Source organism: Plectrocnemia conspersa, unplaced genomic scaffold (assembly GCF_051122295.1).
Source record: "Plectrocnemia conspersa isolate PC_06_02 unplaced genomic scaffold, ASM5112229v1 ptg000005l, whole genome shotgun sequence".
NCBI classification, from domain to species: domain Eukaryota; kingdom Metazoa; phylum Arthropoda; class Insecta; order Trichoptera; family Polycentropodidae; genus Plectrocnemia; species Plectrocnemia conspersa.
Window position 1 is genome coordinate 28,944,104 of NW_028277169.1, and position 24,636 is coordinate 28,968,739.

A 24,636-nucleotide genomic window follows, 5' to 3' on the forward strand; every position below is an offset into this window, starting at 1 on the left:
CTCCCAAGAACTTGCAAAATACATAGCATAGGGTTTCCAACCACTAGCCAAAAATATGACTTCCTACGTAAAAAACTCCTATGACTTCATTGAGAAAATTCGTAAAATAAAGATAAACGATCAAGATCTCCTAGTTAGTTTTGATGTGTCCTCGCTGTTCACAAATATCCCCATTGCGGAAACTCTTAACTACATTATTAAGAAACATAACTCGCCGAAACACATTATGGAATTAACAAAGCACTGTCTGAACTCCACATATTTCATCTATAAAGGGGATTTCTATAAACAAGTTGAAGGAGCACCTATGGGTTCACCACTATCACCAGTAATAGCTAATTTTTTTATGGAATATTTTGAAACAACAGCCCTAGAAAAATCGATTAAAAAACCAAAAATTTGGTTAAGATATGTAGATGCAGCGTGGCCCCACGGAAGAGAGAACTTGGATGTGTTCCTTAATTTTCTCAACACCCAACATCCGAAAATAAAATTTACTATAGAAATTGAAGAAAATTGCCAATTACCCTTCCTGAACACACTAATCATAAAAAAAGAAGCCGGCTATCTAGGACACACAGTATTCAGAAAAAGTACACACACCAATAGGTATCTACATGCAAATTCCCACTACCATCCGGCACAGATCAAATCGGTAGCAACCTCTCTATTCAATAGAGCTAAAATATTAGCCGACAAAGAACATATCGACGATGAACTCAAAACCGTGAAAATAGCACTACAATCAAAAGGTTTTATAAAAGAAAACTTGAAAGAAACAAAGAAGAAAACAAATAAAATTGAAAAAAATTACATAGGACATGCACGTCTTCCATACATCCAAGGGGTAACAGAAAAAATCGGAAGAACCCTAACGAAGCACAAAATCAGAACTATTTTTCAGTCCAAAAACAAAATTAGTTCAATGCTTCCTAGCGGGAAAGATCATCTAAAAAATGAATCCCAAGGGGTATACAAAATCTCATGTGCAGATTGCAAAAAAATCTACATTGGACAGTCTAGCAGACGCATCGCACACAGAGAAAACGAACATAAAAATGATGTAAAAAAAATCAAGAGCAGTTCTACTTTAGCCGAACATAGTTTTACTGAAGACAACAAGATTGATTTTAACAGCACAACAACTATAGCTAATATAAAAAACCCTTTTGTTCGTACGAAACAAGAAGCACTCGAAATAAAGATCCACAAAAAAATCGCTATGAACAAAAGAGATGACAGTAGCATATTATCGAAATCTTGGCTTCCGGTTTTAGAGTCATTACGAAAAAATGTTAACAGACAAAAACATTAACACAGACACAAATGACTCATCCAAGACAAATGGACAATTAATTAATATAATTAACATTGCCCCACCGGAAAGAGTATATATGACAAGGTCAAGAACAAGAGCGGCAGTCGCAAACAATTCGTGATCATGGCCGGAAAATCACGGCCGAAATATAGAATACAAGTAAGCATAAATCGCGATGAAAGCAGTCGCTTCCACTTTGATTATCAGATTTATCTATCCAAGTAGTAAACCTGAATCGCCAAAAACTTTACTAGATATTCTTAATGACTTAGAGGAACAGCAGTAATAATTCTGTACTGACGGATTTTACGCTCTTTTAATTTAAATATAAAAATAAAGGCGTGTGCTTGGTTATTTTACATGTTTATATAATAAATAAAATATTAGGTACACCTTTTGTAAAGTAATTTTTTTCTGTATGGCGGTACAAAAAAATACAAAATATATGTTGCAGTAATATTACATATACATTCTAGATTTGCGGGATTTAAAAAAAATGCTTAGAATCAAAATATATAATATAATATTTTAGTACTGACGATTTAAAATCTAAATTTAGTGTCGGCTTAGGAACTAGCTGTTGTATTATACGATTATGATATATTTTCTTAATGAACACAGTGAGAGATGTTACACATGAAAAATCTCAAATCATACTTTTCTTACGCGTCATAAATATTAAATTGTATACATTGAATGTGCGCCCTTTTGTGCTTGCTTTCCAGATTAAATTTACATTAGGGTCAATCCGGGCCGTATGCAGTGTTTGAGTCCTTACAACACGTGTTGCATTATAGATAGACTCGCATAGACTTGATGTACTAAAGTTCGAAGGCGGCGCCCAGTGCAACTTGTATGAGATAATTCCAACATTGGACACGACTTCCGTTGTACTACAACATCGTAACTGCATTGCAAGAAAAATATGGTTTATCACTGCAGCTTGTGTTTCTCCTTGGCGCACTTAGCTCCGGCTTATGCTTAATGGCCCTAACACGTCGTTATCTTCATCGTTGGTAATGTGTCTCATAGAGTACGTGCCGAGAAAGTAGTTTCAGCTTCGGGTAGTTATAGTAATCGTTTCGATGCCTCGGAGCTTTAAAATGGAACCATTATAATCTGAGAATCTAATCATATGAGACACAGTTATCTGCTTCGGGAGCATGTGCGCTATTTATATTACAACACTAAAGTGGCGTTTTGCGAACATTTATTTTTATAACATTTTTTTCAATCTTTGATAAAAAAATTGTCAAAAAAACATCTACTGCTATGAACAAACCATTTCCTATCAATAAATATAAAAACAATACAAATAAAATATTTAGATTTATTAAAATTATTTTTAAATTTTACGGGGTGGTTTGAGGAGCAAACGAGTACGTGAATAACTAAAACTGTTCTTAAAAAACTAATTTCGCTATCTGATCATATGGAATTTGTCGTCTGACAGATCTTAGATTAAAGTTAAACCGGTCACTTAAACGTTTGACACACCGTAAATTGAAAGTGGATGTTAAGAAAAGTGTCGCGAGCCCCACGTTAAGGTTAGTTGACTTGCACGTGAAAATCGATCGTCAAAGTGTCACTAGAAGCAGGCGAGCACGAAATCGTGAAAAGATGGGAATTTCGTTTTAAAACCTAGTAGGTCCTCTAAATTTTGCGATGAAGCTTTTAAAAGTTAAATTCATTTACGATTGTGCTACGCGAAGGGTTTAGTAAAAGTTTTAATTAATTCTTGTGTCTTTCATTTAATATATACATATTTATATTACATATACACACGTAATGCATAAACATGAAAATGATTTACCATAAACAAGTTTTATTAGAAATATAAGGGGGACCACATTATAAAATGCAATATTTAATAATTCAAATATTTAAGCAATATAATATTATTGAAATACAGCATGAATTTCCTTTTATGGTTTAATAAATAAACTTTTTTATGTGATTATGTAGATGGACTGTTTTCAAATGGCAGTTCAAGTTTCAAAAGTTTAAATTATTCAATAAAATATCTATAAAGTATGGAATACCATAAAGTTGAACGATGATAGATTTTAAATTACCATTTGAATCATTGATAAAATGCTTCGTAGTTTTTGGTATGAAATTTATGCATTCATAAAAATGAACAATATGAACAAATATTTCACCCTCATGTGATTTTGATAGTGTACTAAGATAAAGAGCTTAAAAATGTAAATTTTTATGTAAAGAAATATAATTTTTAAATACCTACATATAGTTATTTTTTTGAGATTTTTGCCTTTAAAATTTATTTTTATTTGAGGTTTTTATTTATAATCAATGAATATAAAATATACTTCAAATGCGTTTTAGTTAAATTATTATTTAAAAATAATTCGGGATAATTTAAATATGAATTTAAATTCATTATTTGAAAATAATTCAGGATAATTTAAATTTAAAAAGTAAACAGTTATTAAATCGACTACGTTTATTTATAATGCTTTTGAAAGATCTTATAAACAAATAACTGCAAATAAATTCTTGGATTAAGTTTCAAGTAAAACAATTATTATTTCACGACACCTAAAGACAATTGGGAAAACATTGCAACATTGCGTCTTGTTCAAACCAGTAAATTATTGGTAATGGTTACTATATATAAATATGAATCTAAATTGAATAAATAGTTAGTATTTTTTTAATGTTAGCTAAATAAATTGTCAGCGACTACCTATTTAAAAACATTAAAACCATGCAATAAAAGTGATTTTGAACAGACTGAAAATTAAAAATTTTGATTTCTAAAATAAGACATTAAAATAAAAAAAAATTTAAATTAAATTAAAGCTCTAAAAATGTAATAATACTACCTTAAAACTTTGTAATTATGACAGTTGATTTTTGGTCTTCAATCAGAGAAAAAGGAACAGTGCACTCTATTAAAGTAGTTTTTTGTTTGCCTAAAACAATTGGTTGATCAAACCGTTAGCTTCATAAGATTCTCATGTCATCTGGACGAAATACCGTTACACGAAAAAGCATGCTTTATCTCTTTCTTCGTTGCATGCGACACCACTCCCATTTTTATTTCTAGGAGATCGGCGTTAGTTCTGAATTGCTAAATGAATAAATTTGATTAACCTACAGCACCACTAACTTCATTCTATAATTTTACTACTTATGTATCTGATTTTTTTTACTTTTGTGCTGAATTTCAACGATATTTTAAATAAATATAATTATTATAGTCATTATTAAATGTATTCTTACTACTTTTGTTTCCAAAACCAATAAAATATTTATATTTATTATAAGAAAAGAGCATTATTATATAATAAAAATAAAATGGTAAATATTTCTTTAGAAGTGCAGGGTAACACCCCCACGGTGTATGGCTGAGAGGCAAATAGTAGTGGATTCTAATTAGAATGTAACGGTAAACCGTCGAGCTCGATAGGGAATCTTATGATGCAAACCGTTATTGCAGAAGTCGTTGGCCAGCCGTCCCCATTGAAAACAAATTTAAGGTATCCTTAATAAAGGCAAAAAAAACGCCCTCAACACAAACAACAACTTTTTGAGTCAGTAAGGAGGCATTGCGACACCAAAACAGATGGCGCGTCGCCAAGAGTCTGCGCCTTTAGATAATGTGCCCTAAGATTTGTGTTCTGTGTATAAAAAATATTATATTATTAAAATATAACACTTGGTTATTGTGTGCATATAAGCTTGAGCATATTTGTTGGTTAATCTTATCGTAGAAGTGACCAATGGAGTATATGCATATATATTTCGTAATCAAACTTTGCCGGTCACTGGTTTATACCATGGCGCATGAGTCATTCATATGTGCCGGAACACGTACTCAAATATAAACTGCTACAGTTTTGGTATATCTCACTTTAAAATAAACAATGATTTTTAATAAATTATTAGCATTGGCCAGCAAATATATTTTTGATGTGCCACTTGTGTCATTGCGATATGAAAGTGAAAATGGGAGAAGGCAAATTGTATCACATTTGAAGACTGTCTTTGTAATTTATGTGTTATTATAGCAGCAAGTGTAATGGAAATTAAAATAGCTTTAAGCTCAGAGGCAAATCACAAGGAATTAATTAGATTTTGTAAACAAACATTTGTATTTAAATGTGTTACAATTTTGGCAGAATCGAATTTCTTAGTAGCGTTTTAAGACTGATAATTTTAATAGTCAGATCGTGCTGTAGCTGAAATTATTTCTGAAACAAAGATATTTGTTTAATTATGTGTCGAAAATTTTTAATATACATTGTTGTAACTTAAATAATTATCCAAATATGAACCTACATTTTTTTTTACACAATATCTAGTTTTTAATGTCTTTGACAATTACAATAAATATATCGGTTATAAGAAGTATAAGAAGCTTGAGTTGCGTAAAAATATGGAAAAAAATATTAAGATGAATCACTTCCCAGTAGCTCTTAATGTAGCGCGATATTTTTCAATAATGTCACATTTGCAGAATGCCACCTCAGCTATTCGACGAAGCTCGTATCGCTCTTGTCAATTTGATAAATTGAGTTAATGCCACCTAGTCTAGAATAGGTAAGCCCTACCCCTATTACTATAAGCTCGCGGTCTCACAAGGCAACTTTTGTTTTCGGCAAGATTACCCATTCGCGTGGGTATCGCACAGGTATTGTTGTTAACAATTCCGTAATCAAACCCAACACACGTTACTAGGCACTAACTCGTGCAAAGGCGATATGTTTAGCGGTGAAGTTTAGCAACGGAAAACGGGTTATTAATTATCCCGACACGAGATTCTGCTCAATGGAGGTACATTGGCGTTAATCCAAGGCAACTGTTTGAGTTTTGCCCTTGGGGTACAAAAGTCCATAGACTATTTATATGACCAAAACCCTTTCATTTTAAATGTAATACTATCTGGATTTGATTGACGGAACAATTATGTACGAATTATTGCCTGGAAAGCTCCCGAACAATCGTTTGCGCTTTACTTTTTTAGAGCATACAATTTAAACCATATGTTGAGTGAAAAGTGATATACAGAATAGATTTCACGTTTAAGTCGGTTTGTTAAATATAGAATTACTTAGAAAATAGCTACATACATAAACTATAATAATATTTTCAAGTAGTTTTTACTTAAATAAGATTAAATTTATACTTTTTTAATTTAAATATGTTTTATGTAATCTTTTTTAGCCTTCGGTTCATTTGAACCATTGGTATACAACCATAGCATTGACAGCTTTAAACCATATATTATTATTTAACAATCCTTAAATAAGTATCAAGTAAAAGTCGTATATACGAATTTTAAGAAAGCATTTGACGAAGTTTGTCATAGATTATTATTAAATAAATTGTTAGACCTTGACTCTTTAATAGCAGGCGCGAGATACATTTCCTTTCGCTCGCTCGCGTGTTAAGTGACGAGAGCGAGTGAGAAGAAAAGGGCGTGCGGAACGCATGTACGCACACTTTTATTTCTCATCCGCTCTCGTCACTTAACACGCAAGCGAGCGAAAGGGAATATATCTCACCATACGCGCCTGCTTAATATATTGCATTGCACATTGATCTGTTTTATGACAGTTACGAGGAGCTGGTCCAGTGCGTATGATTTAATTTAAATATTTTTTATTTTTTTTCGGTATATATTATTTTTTATCTTACTTGTATTATATTTTTTGTCTATTAGTATGTATTGTTATGTGACTATCGTGCCACATTAGCGTTACTTGTTATGTCACAATAGTTGTAAATAAATAAATAAATATAACTTGTTTAAAACAGAGCTTTTTATATTATATAAAAACCTATAATATAAATTTAAAAATATATTTTCCTACTGCTTATATATTTTTTTAAAACGTCGCCGTCACCGACACGATTTTCTTGCTTTTGACGTAAATTTTTGCCTTCTGAGAAGTGATAATTGTTTTGCGCCTAAATACATTTTGACTAATACTTTCATATCAATATATAAATCTCTGATATAAATTTTGTTATTTTTTGTATGCGCTTCATTGCATAAGAAAAGCTGCTTTAAATTGAATATAAATGATATTTTAATATATTTTTTTTAGTAAAACGCTTGACAAGAAGTGAGTCCCGGCACCTTTTTTGTTTAAAAAAAGCCCTGTATATCTAAACTTATTCATAAAAAAAGAAGCAGTAAAAAAGTAAAGATCCAGTCCTCGTTTGATTTTAATTTAAATTGTATGAAATATTTGTGTCATAATGAGTTCACAGAAAAAATAAATTAACTGTGTTTATTTATATATATAAATGCATATATATATACACAATTGCAGTTATCAAGAAAATTATGTAATTTACACCTTTCAAGAATAATAGGTTTCAAAGAAGTTGTGCACAAATTGTCACTAGATACATACTGTCGGATGGTTAAAGTACTAATTATTTTTAAACTTTTAAGCTGTTGTACAGGTATACTATTATTTAACAGTCAGCCGCAAAAGTTACGTTATTTATTATTAAATAAAATATTTTTTTTTATATCAAATTTTTTAAAAATATTTTTAATATATATGTGTAAGATTATTTAATGCACTTCGTAACTCACATTAAAGTTAAATTATAAGTAGTATAAAAATAATCGTAGTTTGATAGTATTTTTTTTGTTATATAAAAGGGAAATCTAAAGAATAATCTATTATTCTTTGACCATGATCTCAGCATTTCTTTCATTTCACATAAATAAAACTGTTACAAAGAGACTACCATTAGATCAAAAAACTTTTACTGTTTTTTTACAATCACTGACATTCATCAGAGTTAAGAGCATATATTTTTAATCTCTGTGTTTTATTTAAGTTAAGATATTTTAATAAATTCGCAAGTGATGGATTGTTTTCTTACTAATTTTATTTCTTATGAATTTATAATACTTATTTATGTTTTTAATTCATGATATTATTGACAACTAAAATTTTTTTATAAATTCAAAATATACGTCACACTAAAAAATTAGGTTGCGAGCTATTTTTGGAACTAGTAATAAGTTACACTGTTTGAATGAGAACTGGGTGTCAAAGTTATTTTGTTTTTTCCTATTCTCGGCTTCCGACTCTACGAACTTTTATGTCGCTTTTTATACATAAGGAAACATCAAATGGTGGGCGCAGGATTTACGTTGGGTCTAAAGGGAAAATGGATTTAAATGAATCCGCTTTGGAAAAATATGACGCCATCTTTGTTAGACGTGGCGTGACATTTTGATGGAAGGATCATCGCGTTTATGTCTCCAGCGTTATTTTCCCATTGTTGTTGTTATATTGTGTACATAATTTTACACATAAAATAGAGTGATATATGTTAGAAGCGAGGTGTAGGTGTGGTTTAATCTGGAGAAAAAAACTAGGGTGAATTTTGCATCGTAACCCGATAATATCGGATGATGTTAAATTAGATTTGATATTGAAGCGAACATATGCAAAGTGAAGGAAGATTATCAATCTCGATGGGTGACACGTAAGGATTTTTATACATATGATTAGTGTTTGCTTGATTTTTCATATATGGGATACTATGTATAATATAAGGTAATAAAAATATGAATATTGTATTCACATTTTTATGCGACTCAGTATTATTTTAGTAATTTATAATTATGCTCATAATTTTGCGCGAGTTGAAAAATATTTTTTCAAATACTGCTACATTTATCATATATTTTTAACGTGCAAGTTAAGGAGCTGGAATGCCCTAATCAGAGTTGTAGATGGGCACTGAATATATTGTCGCAGGGCTAAGAGTACGGCGTAAGACACTCATCAGATCGCAGTAAAACTTTTCGATAAGTGAATAATATGTCGGGAAGATATTAGATTTTTTTTTCTCAATGCACCCAACAAATTCTACTTTATTATATGTATTTAGAGGTGTACCATTTATCCTTACTGATCAACTAGAAAATATAAAGAGGGTTGATATTTTATAGGTTGCGCGCAATTAAACAAAAATGTAATCAAGCTTTATTGCACTGGCTGGCAGTAAAAACTTATAAGAATAGTTAAATCTACACTAGAGGACAAAAACAAAAATAAGCATTTTGTTAGGGAAAACGTATTTTTCTATAGCTATTTTTATTAAAAAAAAAGATCGTTTTTATAATATAAACAATTTTAAATTTCCAAAAAATTAAAAATTATATTAAGCAATATTAAAAAGGAAATTTTATTATATTTTACCAATAAATGATTGACGAAATATTGCGAGCAAAAACTACTAATTTTTAATATTTAAATTACTTATCTAATTTTTATTAAAAATAGATATTGTAATGTTGTTTTATTTCAGAAAATAACTGCATTTTATTTATGTTTTAACTATCAAACACTAATTTTTTTTTTAAAAAGAGAGAACTTTAACCTTTTAAGTGTTGAATTAATTTTTATAAAAAGTCACGTTATCAGTCATTCATACAGTAAAAATAAATTTAAAAATTTGATTACGATTTTTTTATGTTTATATTAATTATATGCTGCATTTATATTCCCCTTCAGGATTAAATTAATTTTTTACTGCACATTTGATTAATTACGCGACTTTTTATGAAAATAGTGAAAAAATTTTTTTATTACATATTGATAATATGGAGGATCAAAACTACATTTTTAAATTTATTTTATAAACATATTATGTATTTATTTTTTGAAAATTAATTTTATTCGACGCTCCTTCTTACAAAAGTCAACAATAACCGCATCATATAATATATTGTCTTTCTTTAATTTGTCGAAAAAATTTTTCGATTGATATTAAATGTAAGAGCTGACAATCTATTCTCCCTTTGACTATTTCTATTGAATGTTTTAATTATTTTCATTGTCGAAAATGATCTTTCTACAAAAGCACTTGTCGCCGGTATGGTAAAAATTAATTTTATTAAATTAAATACTTCCGTTAATGGCGGCCGGTCAAAAGAGCGTGCGTCAAATGAGCGTCGTCATATGAGCGCTGCATTATACGCTTACCAAAGTGTAACAAAATAGCGTACGTCAAATGCGCAGACAGTCATATGAGAGCACATCATAAAAGCGAAAAAATACTTGAAAAAAATCAAGTAATGAATATTTTAGGAATTAGGTATATAGTATATATTCTCCAAGTATTTTTGCGCTTTTATGACGCGCTCTTTTTTGACAAGCGCTCTTATGATTGCACGCGCATTTGACGTACGCTATTTTGTTACAGCTCTACTTTGGTAAACGCTCTTATGACGCAGCGCTCTTTTGACGCACGCTTATTTGTCTGCGCTCATTTATGGCGCACCATACTAATTTATTGTCATATTATTCAAGATTATAATAAGATTCGTATTCATTATTTACTTCAAATATTGGCACAATCCATCTTCTTTTAAGCGGTTAGACTATTACTGTCACAGTAATAATAGCACGGTTAGTATCAAATTCATCGTCACTTCTTTAAACATCCATTATTATGTCGTCATTCGTAATTATATGAATAATTTCTAAAAGTAAATCAATATATGTATTATTAAATAATTAAAATACAGATTACTAATTCTGTTTTACATAACTTAGTAATTTACTAATATTATTATTTGATAGTTGGTCAATCGCTGATTTGAATAGTGCGAGCGAAATAGCGAGCTCTGCTTGCATCTCGCTCTTTTTTTCTAATCGTTTCTATTTCATAACTGACACACAATATTAAGTAACAATTACGCACAATTAGAGCATATAATCTCGTTTCATCAAATATCATAAAACTATACATACCCTTTGAAGGAAAAAATCAGTTTAAGTTTAATAATTGACGCCGTAAATTGTCGGTGGCAATTATTGGTCTTAACAGCAAACGAAACGTCCATGTTCCGATGAAAAATTTTACAATAAACTTACACTCGTAAATTAAAGAATATTGAGTTATTTGCATAAGTTGAAAATTTAATATTACTAAAATTAAGTTTTTTTACCGTTAATAAATTGAAATTGGCAAAATTAGCTCCAACACAAAGCCAATAAATGCATTTCAAGTTTTGTCGACCAATTATCGAGTTAGTAGCACAAAGGGTTACACATAAAATTAGAAAGACATTACCTTGTCAACTGCATGATGCCTAGAATTCTAAATATTGTCGTCAATCGGCGTCGCGTCTGTTGCACGCGTGGAAACACTTCAACGGCCTTGCACACTAATTTAAATTGTACACCGCTTAATTCTAACACATACACTAAATTACACTATCACTTTATAATTAAAAACATCGAAAGGGATATTATTATAAAAACACTTATTCGACAAAAATGTAACACGACCGTTAATGACCATTGTCATATAGCTACTGATTTTTTTTAAATATTTCGAGATGCATAAACAAGTTCAAACGATTTCAAGGTTATGCTTCATGTTATGTTCATATAAACCATAACGATTAAAATGTCGTGCATCTCGGATTACAAAAAAAATATTTTTTATCAAAGGTTGACAATTTGTCTATTTTTTAAATATTTATCTCTAATTCCAATTATTTTCATGTTTGTTTATTTTTAGAATATCTATCTCTCATTCGATTTATTTTAATGTTTCCAGTTTATTTAAATGAAAAATATTATTTAAATCTAATAATTAAAATGTCGTAAATTTGGCACATATAAATTAGATTTAAATAATATTTTTCATATAAATAAACTTGAAATCATCGACATTTCACTTTTAGAAGGGCAACAAGTCAACAACAAAGGTGACCTTCGTGTCACTCTCGCATTAAAATAAGTCAAACGAGAGATAGATATTCTAAAAATAACAACTTGCATTAAAATAATTCGAATTAGAGATAAATATTTGAAAAATAGCCAAATTGTCAACCTTTTAAAAAATATTTTTATTGTAATCCGAGATGCACGACATTTTAATCGTTATGGTTTATATGAACATAACACGAAACATAACCTTGAACTCGTTGAACTTGTTTATGCATTTCGAAATATTTAAAAAAAATTCAGTAGCTATTTGACAATAGTCATTAACGGTCGTGTTACATTTTTCTCGAATAATTGTTTTCGTTCATATTTTTTATAATAATATCCCTTTCGATGTTTTAATTATAAAGTGATAGTGTAATTTAGTGTATGTGTTAGAATTAAGCAGTGTATACAAAAAAATAATGTTTATAATAGTGTATGTGTTAGAATTAAGCAGTGTATCAAAAAATTAGTGTTTATAATAGTGTTTATAGCTAAAATTTGTGTTTATGCACACAATATATTGTTACTATGCAAAGTCGTTGCATCAGAGTGCAACTGACGCGAGGCGACGCGTCGCTTCTACCGCGTCCCTTCCACCGCTCCCTTCCACTGCGGTGTGACGCCGAAGTCGCGTGGCCCGCGAGGATATTTACAATTTTATGCAGTTGACAAGGTAATGTCTTTCTATTTTTCTGTGTAACCCTTTGTGCTAGTAAGTCGACATGTTCAATGTTCAATTTACGAGTGTAAGTTTATTGTAAAATTTTTCATCGGGACATGGACGTTTCGTTTGCTGTTAAGACCAATAATTGCCACCGACAATTTACGGCGTCATTTATTAAACTTAAACGGATTTTTTCCTTCAAAGGGTATCTATAGTTTTATGATATTTGATGAATGAGATTATAGGCTCTAATTGTGCGTAATTGTTACTTAATATTGTTTGTCAGTTATGAAATAGAAACGATTAGGAAAAAAGAGCGAGATGCAAGCAGAGCTCGCTATTTCGCTCGCACTATTCAAATCAGCGATTGACCAACTATCAAATAATAATATTAGTAAATTACTAAGTTATGTAAAACAGAATTAATAATCTGTGTTTTAATTATTTAATAATACATATATTGATTTACGTTTAGAAATTATCCATATAATTACGAATGACGACATAATAATGGATGTTTAAAGAAATGACGATGAATTTGATATTAACCGTGTTATTATTACTGTGACAGTAATAGTCTAACCGCTTAAAAGAAGATGGATTTTGTCAATATTTGATGTAAATAATGAATACGAATCTTATTATAATCTTAAATAATATGACAATAAATTGGTATGGTGCGCCAAGTAAATATTGTTAACCTAATATAATAATACCCAGAGACCCGAAACTATAGAATAATATGTCGATTTATAAAAACACTAATCAATTTACTAAGAGAGATTAGCATAATAGTTTATTATTAATATTTATAAGCTAATAAAAATATTGTTTCTAAAACAAGTTTATATATGGTCCCCTTTTAAAATTGTAAATCCTACAATTTTTTAATGTAATTTTCATTTTCATTTTTAATTTGATTTATTTTATACACTTTCTGGATTGATAGTGCATCATAGAAAATCAAATTTCTCATATTTATTTAATGCGATGAATCGTTCAACATCAGCTTTAGACACGTTCATGCTAAGACTATTTCTACCAATTTTAAAATCTTGTACAAGTTTCAAGTTTTAGAATAATTTTTTAATGTAATCATTTTTTATGATCAATTTAATTATTTTTTAAAAACTGTTTTAATAAATTCCTAAATATTTTGGTATGTCCAAATATGGTTTTAATTTCAAATATCATTAGGGAATTTTTTGTCTTATGAAAAATTAAATTAATGTATAATTGTCAATTGGAGTTTGGTAAGTCTTTTTAACAGATTTGATCTTTTCATTGAGCAATGTTTCAAAATGTTGTAGTGCTTGTTCAGCTGTTAAGTGAGTGTAATTATTTGATTGCAAAATATTTTATTATTCGATTTTAGTGATTATTTTAAATATTTTTCTTGAAAATCACAAGATTTTATGTCTATTTTTATCATCCAAATTATGTCTAGAAATACTTAGGCGATATTCAAAGATAGTTATGGATAAAAATAATATTTTGACAAATATTGTAAAGCTTATAGTATTATTTATAGTAATCTTCTCGCATTATTGCTTCAAGATTCGATTTCGATTTCCGAAAAATATTTAAAATACAGAATTTTTTGCGTGTCGAGGCGTATTAAAGTCAAGTGTGTCTAGTCCGGTTTTGTGCTACGTTATATACACCGTCATGCACGTAAGCGGTACTCGCGAAGATTTTATTTTCGTCAGTTTAGCAGTTAATTTATTTCTAGTTAAAATGTATATGCAAATCCACACTAAACAAAGACCGATACGGGTCTAATCTGTATGTATATTAAATTCGTTCTAAACATTACTAGCTATTATGAAGAGTTTTAAAATGGGATTGAAAGTCTTATTGTTCAATCTCGCCTATGCGACCGTTATGTACAGTTGCGTGATTTTGGCCTATCTTTCTCGATTTAATTTTTTTTAAATAATAAATAAACATTTAAAAATGCTAGAAAAACGCGATTTAAGTGAATCTAAAAGAGCGAATATAATTTTTACGACACGCTGTCGTGAACAATTAATGTGTTTACTAATTTAAACACCCAAAATGCGTGTCATTTAATGAAATACTATAAATTTTAATGAAGTATTAAAAAATAACCACTGACTTGTCTGGAAAAAGCTGAAACGCCCCCTGGAATTAAGACAGATGAAAGTCCATCCAAACTCGCAATTAGCAGAGCTATGACTAGGATTTACCGAGCTAGAAATAGAGTAAGCAGCCGCTTCCCACAAAATCCGAAATCCAGAGTTCAATTCAAGTGTACCTAAAAATCTTTTTTGAAGGAAATTATTGCAATAATAAAAAAAAGCAGAAATTTCGAAAAAAAATATAAAGCCATCATGCTTTAAAAGAGTTTTGAGCATTGCTAGTCCAAGCTTATGGTCTACTAATTTGATATGAAATTTAAGAGTTCCATGTTGTCTTGTCCTGTGATTTGCAAAGATGTACAAGAGTCAATTAGGAATCGAAAATGTTCGGCTTTGTGATACGGAGCGCGTGTCACTTTAACAATTTCATATTATACGTTAGATCGCAGCATCCGTAAATATGGTTTCATTGGCTGGAATACCAGCGAAGAGAAGTACTTCTCATTGTTACTATGAATTTAGTGTAAATGCTTCAGATATCTTTACAGGGGTAGTATGGATCGTATCCGTATTTATCTCCTAGTTTCTTTACGCTAGGATCATTGATATATAATTATTAGCATTCTAGGCGTGGCGTGTATTCAATGAAGCAATTTATTAGGCTGCTGGAGGGAGGCGTCAACAATCCGTCGATGCTTGTAATTTTTAGCTGTTGGTTAAATTGTGTCCTTATTATTGAGCATTGAAATCAGAACGTAAGCGCCAAGAATATTAATAAAAAATAATATTAACTGAATATAAATATAAAGGATTTAAAGTGATTTATATTTAGGCGCGTGTGACGCGATGCGATATAAATAAGTACGTGTTAAAAGAAAATTGCTCAAGACAAGCGGACAGGAACAACAAGAAAAGCCGTCCAGAGCCTTCTCTCCTACGTTGGGCCACAATCGCGCAGAGTTTCATTTTACTCAGAGTCCTTAAATAAATTTTCGCATTAACATTTCCCGCTGCAAGTTTGCCGAAAGCTTTCGCGCCGTGCACCGAGCAACCTTTTGCATAGCAATTAATTACTGTTTATGTTTGCCGAGCTTTCGGCGCTTTAAAGCGCTTTCGCCTCAGCCAATGGCCAAACTCCCATAACGACTGTTTAACGCGCGCAAACTTTTGAGAAAAACGCGTCGAAACTTTTTGATTAGCCGCGGGATCAGTTCAAAAATTTACACGTCTCGTTTCGTACGTGTGCCATAAATTGCGCGTCGCCGTTGCGCCCCATTACGCGCTCGTGTGTGCAGGGCCGTTTTTAGAATGTGTGAAAAGTAATTCACAGCTGCTTTCGTATTTTATTAAGATTCTGTATGAATAATGAAAGCTTTTTATTTTCTCAATATTTTTTATGCATACTGAAATTTGGTTGTGCTGTGTGAAACTTTTGCGTTCAAGATATTTTTTGCTTATATAATATTGAACGACTTTTTGATAAATATACTTCTGTAAATCAGCTGCTTTTTTATGAATAGCAAACAACAATAAAAACTTTGTTGATTCAAATATAAAACCGTATAATATTTTTTTTAAGTTTTTGAACTGATTGGTTATAACGAGTGTACAATTTATATATGTATATATTGAGTACAAAATTTGTTTTGTTGCCAAGGATTTGGCATTATACTTTTAATTAATATTTTTACTACAATAGCCGACGAGAAATTGGCTAAGTAATCACTTAAAAATATTTAAGACACATCCCTCAATGGGTTGAAAACGTAAATTAATAAATAAAACACAAATATCATAAAAAGCTTTGCGATGCAAATTAAAAATAAAAATAAAATAATAATACTTGTCGCAGAGTAAAGTTCTCCAAGATTGACTCATCGCGGTCTCGATGCAGTTTTTGGTCCTGAAAATTTATTGATTTTGACCGGAGATCTCATGAATCGATCCGAAATGAAACAGCACTGATACGATTTTAGGCTTTCGAATAGGATAGCGATGTTAGCTGACGCATTTTTATCAGGTGCGTACGGTGAGATACTCTCCCTTTCGCTCGCTCGCGTGTCAAGTACTTTTACTCACTCTCGTCACTTAAAAGAGAAAGTATCTCATTATACGCGCCTGATTTTTATGTATCGTACGTACTCTTATACTTGAGAAGTAGATGTTGCTTCACTGAATAATGAATACTCGATACCGCGTAAAATTCCAGCTCAAGTACTTTTTTTAATCTTGTATACAAACAATATCCCACAAATAAAAATACGCGTTTATCTATGTACGCTGACAATACAGCTATTCAAACAAGTACTTATGGTTTTAAATTTATCGCGGATAAATTAAAAAAATGTATTGAAATATAAAATAAATATTTTGATATGGATAAAATCAAAATCGACCGAATTAAAACAGAAGAAATTATTTTCACAAAACAAAAAACTCTGCCACTACCTCTTCAAAAGGAACAGGGGAGTAACATAAATTGGAAACCAATGCTAAATACTAGGGCTTACATTTGGACTTCAATCTAAAATTTAATATATTTTAGTACTTTGCTCTAAATGTCTTGCCGCTATTGCGATCCTTAGACAGATTATTGATGAAAGAGTAAGGCCGGTTTCACACGTGCCGGGTGGATTTGCCCGGCACCGGGCCGGCGCCGTGTAGTAGGGATGGTGTTGTATGGGCTAGTACCTATCATTTCAGACGTGCCGGACAAATCTACCCGGCGCCGGCCCGACGCTGACTGCCGGGTTGTCGCCGGCCGCGCTCACTAAACTGTCCGGCGCCGGGTACCGAGTTGAGTGTGGTGGGGGTAAAACTCAAACATGAACCGGGCCGTTGACAGTGATTGTGGTATCTTGTAATAAAATTATTAAATATATTCCTCGTGTTTAGGCAATAGCGGAAGAAATAAACCTCGAAATTTTAATTATAATAATGTAATCTCTTTTAATTATCTTAGTAGAATACATACAAAAATAAAAAATAACGCGAAATGTGTGGAAGGACTTATGTGAAGCCGTTAATCCTAAATTACTGGCACCAGTTGACGGGGTAAAGGTCGGGCTGGGAAGAAACCGGCCAGAAACCGGCCAGAGACCGGCCACGTGTGAAAGCTTTGTAAACGGCGCCGGCCCGGTGCCGGGTGAATCCATCCGGCACGTGTGAAACCGGCCTAACTAACTGTAAAAAATATTTTTTAATCTATAAACAATTAATTAGACCTATTTTAACATTTAACTGTTTTTATACTTATTTAGAAAAATGCATATTAGCTTTCAAATACCAACTTTTAAAAAAAACTGTCTTTTTTATACTAGAAAATATAATTAAAATATTTTGTGAAACCATACTAACCTTTGTCTTTAGCTTCTAAAGCAATATGGCAAAGCACCTATTGCTTTATAAACTAAAGACAACATATTATTTGTTCCACATTTTTAGCATAATATACGATTATTGCTTTTCCCCCAAAATTATTAGTTTTTTGAAAGGTTTTTAATTTTTTTCCTTTAATTATAATCACTTACGTTTTATTTTGTGTATTTTTTTTATTAAATTGTAGCTGATAATGAATTGATTGCACATTTTTTATTAGTACAAAAAACAATAGCATGTATAGTATATGTAATTAGTATGATAATAATTTTTTATACTATTGGAATAAACGTATTAAAAAAGAAAGTTGGTAGAGGAACATAATCAAGAAGAAGTTGACCACCAAATAACTTTTATAATAGATTCGAATCGCGAGAAACTTGTCTGAGGAAGAGAAATATAAATCTTACTTCAAATAATATTAGATTTATCTGTAAAGTGTGAGAAATAGTATAAAAGTACCTACAAAATATAAGTGTGAGCAATGCAATGTTACATTTTCGCCAAATCCTCAAAAGTAGTGTCATTAGCTAGGGTCCCAGTTAAGTTTCACGAAAATAAAAAAATCATTGGCAACAGTGATACACAACTGTGATGCCGATATGAATAATTTTTCAGTTTAAATACTTTATAAATCTTTTAAGTGTATTTGTATTTATTATTTTGATATACATATATTTAAGCTTTGGTACAAACCAAGCTAAGTTTCCATTATTTGGTACGAGAAAATTTGCTTTGATATTCGAGTGTTTTGAAATACGAGCACGTTTTCGGAACAATTTATGCTTGTAAACACAGGTTTCATCGTACATATAATAAAGGGTACAAATAAACAGGTATGTTTGAGATATTTTAAATAACAGAACATTTTGGTAAAATTTATCACACATAACATATCCGAGAATGTAATATTTTGCCTTAATAAAGCTCTATTCTCACAGTACTACTTCACATGCATTTAAGCGGAGATAACCCTGACTAAACGTATAATATATTTATATTATAAAGGATGTTCGTTGCTCTTTTGTAACATTAAGACCTCATTGTAGAGTATGAAAACCGCTCCCGAGCCAGCTAATTCTCCACTCGGGGGATTGTTAAATCCAAAAGTCGCACCTTTTGGGGTGCAATTTAGAAATCTGTTAAACTGGGACACTGCAATGCGTCGCTTAGATTTTTTTATGCATAAATTATAATTTAATTCTACCTGGAAACATTACATATAGAGTTCCGGTCTCTTGAGCAAAGATTCGTATCGAATTTGAACAGAACACTTAACTTTACACACTATACCATGATGTTTTATTGAACGTCATATTTCGAGCTGTTCAGCCGTAAAATTGGTTCACGGGTGTGTCGTATAAAATTTGCATATATTTTGATTAGTTATTTGCAGTATGGGCGTTTTATATTTTAAAGACATTTTTATTAGAAAATTCGTGGAAACGGGAATATAATATTTTTTTATTTTTATTGCGAAAATTGTGTATAATGTTTTTTATGTAAATAAATATAACATTTCGAAAAGAATCTAGATATTTAACTGGATCTGACTTGCCGAGCCTTTTATTGCTTTTGACGTTTATTCTTGACTTCCAAGAAGTGAATTTTTTTTGGCGCATTATTATTGGACCATTATATTAGTCTCAATATGTTTTGACGTTTCTAATGGCGGTATTTTATATCCACATTATATCTGAAAAATTTTCCAGTACAAATAATTCAATAGCGCGCGAATATTTTTTTTTACTATTCTTGACCTTTTAAATATCAATGTTTTAGATATGCATTATTCATAAAAATATATAAAATTAAATATTTTTTATATTCAATATATAGATATATTTATGTCTCTGCATAATTAAAAAATAATTAGGATGTTTATTTACTCATTTTATTAACAAATTTTATAGGATTTGTACAACTTTTAATTTATATCCGGTGCGTAAAATAGGAGATTACAAAAAGTAAAATAAACATTACTGTAATTCATAACAAAAAATTAATTAATACGTAATTTTATAAATTTACTGCACTGTGCGTATATTTTATATTTTCTTTCTCCTTAATGGCATTTAATATATTTTTCATCATTGCAATAAAATGCATGAAATAACTGTGTAAGATTAGAGATACTTTATAAAAATTAAGATGTATAAAATATGCTTATATCATCTAAATAAAATTATTCAATGCATAATGGGTACAAAAATAATATTACAACGAAAAGGTGTGACGAAAGAACGAGCAACAAAAATAATATATGTATTACATAGTATTATACATTATGAAGACTACGAGAAACTGGTTTTGAATATAATTTCTAGGAAGCGAATAAAAGCCAAAATAATATATACAAAGATGGGATTTCCGAATGAAAGATAAGATTCAAGAATTGTACGTGATATGTCACTCAAATAATTACATATTGGAAATAAAATATACAGCATTTTCCACACTTGAATATATAATATTACAGCTAAAAGCAACGGAATTAGTAACCATTTTATGTTAAAGTTGCCTATATACAAATATCAATTAAAATCCATTTATTTAGTATTACAAAGATTTAATTTTGTACTCGCACCAAGATGAAATTCAGAGCTCGATAAATTTAAAGCCTCGACATTAATTCAAAACATCAAATTGCAGACCCATAGGCTAGATATTTAGGATTAATTGAGTCATACCTTTTGGAGACGATTAGATTCAACGAGATGATGTAGACAAGGTTACGAGAGCGTCACGTGTCTATATTAATTACACAAATGTGATTCATAAATTGTTTAGGTTACCACAGTTAAAATAACACTGAAAAAAATATGAGTGGCTTTAAAAAAAAAGTTCGTTGAAAATATTATTTGATAAACTATCTTTGATCATTTGACCATATTATTTTATTAATATGATTATAAGGATATTTTAAACAATAATTGTACAAAATTAAACAAGCAATATCTTGGACTTCATGACATTTTAATCAGATGTAAGAAATGTTAAAGGCATAAAAAAATATTTATTTTTTGCATATGCCGTCTTAATAAAAATGCGTTTAATTAAAGATTTAAAAGCAGAAAATAAAAATAATTTTAATTTAATTTGTCATTATTTTGCAACGTGGGCGTTTTTATTTTATTTAAAAATAAAAAAGATCTATTTTTAACTAAAGTATTTAATACTTATGACAGGAAATAAAGCTTCTTTCACTGAATATTAATTTAAAATAATATTCAATTATGGTTAATATCATGAGATGACATTGCTTTTGAGAGAATATAATTAAATATGAAAACTTATAATTAATTTATCAGAATAATTCAGAAGATGAGGGTTTATTAAGTAAGCCTTCTTGGCAGACTTGTGCAATTTGTCCAAATCGCCTAAATTTCATTAACTCTCCATTTGATTGTAAATATCTCTACGCTTTTTAAATGTTAAAATTAGATAAATCTTTCTCATTATTATTTACTAATTTATTTCATTTGCTACTAACCGTATGTATGAAACTTTATTATATTAAAATTTTTATTTAATTTTTCAGCAAAACAGTGAAGGACATTGGTTGGAAAATCAATTTACCAATATATTAAATACATATCATAATAAAATTATTTAATACAAAAAAAGCTATAAAAATATATTTAATTATAATAAGTAATTAAATTTAGATCAATATATGATTAAGTTGTTCAATCAATTTGTATGTACAAATTAAAACTTATTTTAGAATAATTATATATGTATATACATAAAAGAGGCTGTTCTAAACTCTTACAAAATAAATAATAAAACATAATATAGCAAACGCTCACTCGTAATTGTATTGGACACAAATCAAAATGTAGTCCTACTTCCTAAATTAATATGTAAGCTTGCATAATGAAATTCTAATTATAGAAATTCGCTCTCGCATGCACGATATTCAATTTATTATGACATTGTTCGATGTTGTCTTCAATTACATTTGTGATAGTTTCATATTTGATTTCGAACACGTTGTATATTATTATCGATGCTGTGTATATTTTATTAAACTCCAATTCCATTTAACTTTAAGATATAACTTTATTAATACTGGTTTACATTGTTCAGAATAAGTGTACTTTAGGGAGAAACTTTCTACTTTGTCCCTAATAGTGAATTTCATAACTCTCGCCTTAAAATTGTCGGTCTATTGAACGATGCGTACTCGAACGCTATAGGATTTTGGCTATAATAATTAATTTAGGCTACGAATCACGCTAAAATAATTTATGTATATGTGGGCGTGTATATCTATGAACGTTTGAATAATATAACGTGTTTATGTTTAGGAATCTGTGCATTAGTTATTTCTGAGAACATGGATGATATTAGCTTAACAACTCTTCAGTTTCGATGAGGGAATTTGCTTTGAGACCAGTCGATGTACCGCAGAGTGGTTGTGAAGATTTTGATCTGATCGTATCAAATATGAGTACGTACCTTTATGTATAAACTATATGTATTGAACAAAACATAAAACTAATCTTTGTGTTATAATAGTAGATAGATATAGTATGTATGGTAAAATGTCAATTTAATAGTTCATATAAAGAGAGAGAGTGAGGAAGTTCGAAACACATTAGGATCAAATAGAATGTAATTAACGAAGGTATGTGTTAAATTCGTAACATAGTAAGACTTTTATATTAAATGTAATAATATTGCCTTTTTGGTATTTATAAAGAGATCTATGGAAATCTTAAAATAAATTTAGTCTCAAATTCCAAGAAATTCTGAAATTAAAAAATATAGAAAATCGTTTGAATGCACAAAAATTAAGTAATGGGAAAATAATGCTTAAGAAAAATTTTACATTTTTTTGATAATGTGAAAATCTCCAAAACATATTCAATTTAATGCTGTTTTGACATAAACTCGAAATTTGGCGTTTCCGGTCATTGAAAAATTGCAAGTATAATAATTTACAGGTTTTTTTGTGATTTAAAATAAAATGTAAGACAGTTCGATTTTCACCAAAATCAATCGACATCACATCAATTTTACAATTTAACGGAACATAATTAATTTAATATTAAATAAATACGGGTATTTTATTGCTAGATATACAAACAACTTTTGACACCGGGCTATTTATTTAATTTAAAATGCTCATACCGGAAAAATACAAGCAGAGTTAAAAGTATTTAAAAAATATTCACCGCGATGTTAGGTTAGATCTATTATTAACGAATGTAATTAATTGTTGACTTCTAGAGGACAATTATCACCCGGCTCTAGAAATTAAGTTGTAAATGACATTTAACGATAATAGCACTCCATCAATTATTGAAGCGCCGAATTCAAATATGCGCGGATGAATATTTAAAAATCTCAAGCTTATTTTACTTAATAACATGTTAATTAAATGCAATTGGACGCGTGTCTATGAGCGCGACAGCCGCGACGCAACCCTTACCGGTTCATATGACGAAATTTACGGTGTGTCCGACAAACGTTTCTGAGTGGTCGCACGGGCGAGTATACCTAAAATGTGTTACGAGGGACATTATCTTAATACTAAAAAATAAGCACTTCTTTCACAATTTTTAAGCTAAGAAAGATATGATTTAATGCCAATGATCTTACTTAAAAAATGTAAAAATTATTTTATCAGTGATTCTGGAGGTTTTTGATATACATTTTACGTTACACTGCGACTTAGCCATCGAACTCCTATATTTAAAACAACATCATCAAAGTTGCTTTGCATATATATAAATCATATTCTAAATTATCTATGTTTAACATTTGAGATCTAACAAAATGGTCAATTTTGATAATCTTCATGATAACATTTGACATTTAAAATATTTTTTCACACAAATTTTTGTGATGTAAAAAGCATCACTTCCTTAGATAAAAGTTCTGAAACTCCAATATTCATACTGTCTGACACCCGTCTGCAGATTTTTCTACTAACTTTTTTATTTAAATATTAAATCGGCACAAAACACTTTTTAATTCTTTATGAATATCTACTAGAGTGGTATTTTTTTAAAATGGTTTCTTTGATTAAATTTAAATTCGAATCCATTCCCCCAAATAAAGCAAGTTGTGCTGTGTCACTAATGTCACAACTTTCACCGACAGTTAAAGATATCTACTCCAGTTTTAAGATTCACTTCTTTTAATTTAACTCTATATCATTTAAGATATCGTCAAATAGTCTTGCTATTGTAAACTGAGATAAACTAATTTTAATGAGAAAGCAGCACCTGTATCAAGCAATGATGAGGCAATTTTAACCCTCTGAGTGGTATCGCCGTACATGTACGGCGGTGAATCTTGCACTGTTTTGAGGTACTTCAGATAGTAATATATTTACATATATAGCTGAAGAAACAATAATTTTTAATAATTTGTTTTAATGTAAATGATTTTCATAAAAAATAATACATATAAATTAAGAAGTACAAC

The 24,636-nt window shown here is 29.9% G+C and overlaps 3 protein-coding genes across 5 annotated transcripts in view; 2 read left to right on the plus strand and 1 right to left on the minus strand.

Annotated features, from left to right (window-relative positions):
• Positions 1 to 24,636, minus strand: part of LOC148235384 (protein amalgam-like) — a 220,148-nt gene that overhangs the window by 109,275 nt on the left and 86,237 nt on the right. The window contains exon 1 of one of the 2 annotated variants that reach the window (XM_088186943.1): positions 11,405 to 11,650. The exons of the other annotated variant lie outside the window; for it this stretch is intronic. The gene's annotated coding sequence lies outside the window, so the exon portion shown is untranslated. Of the gene's footprint in view, positions 1 to 11,404; positions 11,651 to 24,636 lie in introns of those variants that run through there. 2 annotated transcript variants of the gene reach the window in all.
• The window catches only part of LOC148235385 (general transcription factor II-I repeat domain-containing protein 2-like), a 36,094-nt gene that overhangs the window by 6,646 nt on the left and 4,812 nt on the right, over positions 1 to 24,636 (plus strand). The window lies entirely within an intron of this gene.
• LOC148235386 (uncharacterized) overlaps positions 12,308 to 24,636 on the plus strand; it is a 308,520-nt gene continuing 296,191 nt past the window's right edge. The window contains exon 1 of one of the 2 annotated variants that reach the window (XM_088186948.1): positions 12,308 to 12,724. The gene's annotated coding sequence lies outside the window, so the exon portion shown is untranslated. The remainder of the gene's footprint in view (positions 12,725 to 24,636) is intronic. The other variant, XM_088186949.1, reaches the window with a different exon arrangement.